At 38.8% G+C, this 4,432-nt stretch overlaps 1 protein-coding gene and 1 non-coding gene across 2 annotated transcripts in view; one reads left to right on the plus strand and one right to left on the minus strand.

The window, feature by feature from the left end:
- ZRANB3 (zinc finger RANBP2-type containing 3) overlaps window positions 1–4,432 on the minus strand; it is a 287,380-nt gene that overhangs the window by 249,642 nt on the left and 33,306 nt on the right. The gene's annotated exons all lie outside the window — the stretch shown is intronic.
- On the plus strand, window positions 2,335–2,440 carry LOC111726792. Its single transcript, XR_002774489.1, has one exon. It is a non-coding gene; the product is annotated as a U6 spliceosomal RNA (small nuclear RNA).

Below are 4,432 nucleotides of genomic sequence, written 5' to 3' on the forward strand. Positions count from 1 at the left end.
CTCGGCTGGACAAATAACAATGACGACTGCAACCAAAAAATAGCTGGGTGATGTGGCAGATGCCTGTAGTCCCAGCTACTTGGGAGGCGTAGGCAGAAGAATCACTTGAACCCAGGAGTTGGAGGAGTTAGAAATTGCTATGAGCTGTGATGCCACAACACTCTACCCCAAGGCAACAGCTTCAGTCTCTGTTGCAAAGAAAATAAATAAATACTAAAAATAAATAAAAACTCACGTAAGTTGTAGAGAAAAATGAATTAACAGGCTCGGCGCCTGTAGCAAAGTGGTTATGGTGCCAGCAACATACACTGAAGGTGGCAGGTTCGAACCCAGCCCTGGCCAGCTAAAAAAAAAAAATAGCCAGGCGATCCTGTGGGCGCCTGTAGTCTCAGCTACTTGGGAGACTGTGGCAAGAAAATAGCTTAAATCCAAGAGTTTGAGGTTGCTGTGAGCTATGATACCACGCCACTCTACCGAAGGTGACAAAGTGAGATTCTGTCTCAAAAAAATAAAAATTAAAAAAAAAAAAAGAATTAACAAAAAGAGATAAAAAGCAAATGATATAATAGGCCAAAAAACAAATCAACAAATATAAACATATTGGCATTTTCTTTTCTTTGAGAGAGAGTCTTTCTCTGTCTTCCTGGGGTTGAGTGCCCTGGCATCATCATAGCTTACAGCAACCTCAAACTCCGGGCCCTAAGCCATGTTCATGCCTTAGCTTCCACAGTAGCTGGGACTACAGACGCCCGCCAAAATGTCCAGCTAATTTTTCTATTTTTAGTAGAGATGGGATCTTCCTCTTGCTCAAGCTGGTCTTGAACGCCTGAGCTTAGGCAATCCAATGGTCTCGGCCTACCAAAGTGCTAGGATTATAGGCATGAGCCACTGTGTCCCACCATACTTGGTATTTTCAAAGTAGAAAACCAAAATAAAAGAATTTAATAGCCAACTGCAATGGTTTACACCTGTAATTCTAGCATTCTGGGAGGCCAAGGGGAGAGGATCCTTTCAGCTCAGAAGCTGGAGACCCTATCTTTACTAAAAATAGAAAAATGTAGCCCGGTATTATGGCTGGCCTATATAGTCCCAGCTCCTCAGGAAGCTGAGGCAGGAGGATCAATTAACCAGGAATTTGAAGTTGTTATGAGCTATGACACCATAGCACTCTAGCCTGGGGTAACAAAGTGAAACTTGGACTAAAAAAAAAAGAAATTTAAAGGCTGGTGAGATGCCTTATACCTGTAATCTTAGCACTCTGAGAGTCTGAGGTAGGTGAATTGCCTAAACTCAGGATCTGGAGACCAGCCTAAGCAAGAGCTAGAACTGGTCTCTGTAAATAGCAGGGCATTGTGGCTGGCACCAAAGAGTCCCAGCTACTCAGAGTGCTAAGGCAAGAGGATTGCTTGAGCCCAAAAGTTTGACACTGCAATGAGCAATGATGCTTATGGCACTCTACTGAGGGCAACAAAGTGAGACTGTCTCAAATTTAAAAAAAACAATTTAAAAACTGGTTTCAATATAATTCACGAAATAAAAGAAAAACTTAAACTAGAAATTAAAAGATGACGGCATATTCAGGGAAAAGTAACTTATATCTCATTTCTTTAAAATAAAATTCTGGGCTCCGCACCTGCAGCTCAAGCAGCTAAGCTGCCAGCCACATGAACCAGAGCCAGCAGGTTCCAATCCAGCCTGGGCCTGCCAAACAACAATGACAACTACAATCAAAAAATAGCCAGGTTTTGTGGCGGGTGCCTGTAGTCCCAGCTGCTTGGGAGGCTGAGGCAAGAGAATCACTTAAGAACAGCTGTGAGCTGTGATGCCACAGCACTCTACCCAGGGTGACAGCTTGAAATTCTGTCTCAAAAAAAAAAATAAACAAAATTCTGTTACTGGGTTGCAAAAATGTGTAGTGAAACAAAAGAACTGACCACATCTAAGGAGAACAAAAAACAGCGGAGCAGTGGCTAGAAAAGAAACCAGGTCTGAAAAATTTCATACCCAATAGATTTGCAATTCTAGTATAAGGTTACTGAGAAGACCTTTTTAAATTGCAGCAGAGAAAATAATTCCAAACTTCTCATTAGACAAGGAATTAATAACCAGAATATAAAAGAGACTCAAACAACTCAACAGAACACAAAACATCAAAATCTGTTTAAAAATAGGCCAGTAGCCTAAATAGAAGCTTCTTAAAAGAAGACACACAAATGGCAAACAGGCATATAAAAAAGGATTCAATATCACTAATCAGAGAAATGCAAAAAAAACCTACAATGAGATGACATCTCACTCATTTAAAATGGCTTTTATCAAAAAGACAGGGAATATGTGCTTTCTTAGGCAGCACATATACCAAAATTAGAACAATACAGAGAGATTAGCATGTTCCTTGAATAAGGATGACATGCAAATTCATGAAGCATTCCATATTCATAAGCATTCCAAACTTCCATAAAGTTTGGAAGAGCTTAGAGCTTAACAACATTGTTTGGATCCATGAATATGGAATATCTCTACATTTATCTAGTTTTTCTTTGATTGCTTTCACCAGGCTTTTATGTTTTTTGTCATATAGATCTTGTACATATTTTGTAAATGTATGCCTTTTTCATTTCTTTTGTTGCTAATATAAATGTTTTTAATTGCAAATGTCACTTATTAATTGTTGAAATATAGGAAAATGGTTGAATTTTGTATATTAAAGACAGTTTCGTTTCTTCTATCCTAAAAAAAAAAAAAAAGACAGACAGACAAGGAATAACACATGCTGGTAAGAATGTGGAGAAAGTAGAACCCTTATATACTATTTGTGGGATGTAAATTAGTATAGCCATACTAGAAAATCGTATATAGAGGTTCCATAAAAACTAAAAAGAATCCATCAATTCTACTATTGGGACATGTATATTTGGAAGAATGGAACTCAATATATCAAAGAGATATCTGCAATGTTATGTTTATTGCAATACTATTCACAATACCCAAGATCAACCTAAGTGCCCACCAATGGATAAACAAATAAAGAAAATGTGGTATATATACATATATATGTAATGGAATATTGTTCGGCCACAAAAAAAAAAATGAAATCCAATCATTTGCAGCAACCTGGATGGATGGCTAGAGAGAGAGAAAGCGAGAGATAGGAACCGAGGGATTGATAGTGCAGGAGGGTAGGAGCTTCTTTACAGTTAAATGTCAATTAATAAGTCATCATTTTACAACCATGATGACAAAATTTGGTTTGAAAAGGAATCATTTATGAATGCTAAATCCAAAAGAGGAAATATTGAATAAGGAGCAGTCTATTTGTATGGCCTTAATATCTCATGTTAGTTGCTTGTTACATAGCCAATAAATGTAAGAAGAAAAAATAGTAACTATATAGTGGTGAAATTCAACAAGCAATCAAAATAAACATTACTAGGCAGCGCCTGTGGCGCAAAGGAGTAGGGCACCAGCCCCATATGCCAGAGGTGGCAAGTTCAAACCCAGCCCTGGCTAAAAACTGCAAAAAAAAAAAGATTCTCCAAAATTAACATTACTAGTCCAGAGACACCAGAGAGATTAAAGGTCCCTAAATAACACCCTCAAAACAATAGGACCTCAATCTCACTTATATTAATATAAAAATTACTGCATAGTCTAAATTCTATTTTGAGGAAAGATTAAATAAATTGAGGCACATTCTATGAATGAGCTCAGTTTATATTATTCAAAAAAAAAAAACAATGTCATGAAAGGCTAAGAAACTACATTAGAGGGAAAAAAAGATGCCACTAAATGCAATCAATATGTGATCCTGGACTGAGTCTTAAGGCTGAAGAAAAAAATATGCTGTACAGCACAGTATTAAGAATAATTGACAAAATATAGATACATTAAACTACCGCATAAAAGAGCCAGGTGCAGTGGCTCATATCTTAGCACTCCGCACAGCCTAGGCAGGAGGATTGCTAAAGGATAGGACTTTGAGATCAACCTAAGCAACATACCAAGACCCTGTCTCTACAATAAACAGAAAACACAACTGGACCTGATAGCACATACCTGTAGCCTCAGCTACTCAGAGCCTGAGGAAGGAGGATTGACTAACCCAGGAGTTTGAGGTTACAGTGAGCTATGATGATGGTACTGCACTCTAGCCCAGGCAACAGACTGGCTTGTGACTTCCAAGAGAATTATGTTTATTTTAAAAAAGTACATACTAAGGGCTGGGCAAGGTGGCTGATGCCTGTAATCCCAGCCCTTGGGAGGCTGAGGCGAGTGGACTGCCTGAGCTCACAGGTTCAAGATCAGCCTGAGCCAGAGTGAGACCTCATCTCTAAAAATAGCTGGCTTTGTGGTGGGTGCCTGTGGTCACACCTACTTGGAGGCTAAACCAAGAGAATCACTTAAGCCCAGGAGTTTGAGGTTGCTGTGAGCT

The sequence above is a fragment of the Otolemur garnettii genome, unplaced genomic scaffold (genome assembly GCF_000181295.1).
Source record: "Otolemur garnettii isolate 467f Iridium unplaced genomic scaffold, OtoGar3 scaffold00080, whole genome shotgun sequence".
NCBI classification, from domain to species: domain Eukaryota; kingdom Metazoa; phylum Chordata; class Mammalia; order Primates; family Galagidae; genus Otolemur; species Otolemur garnettii.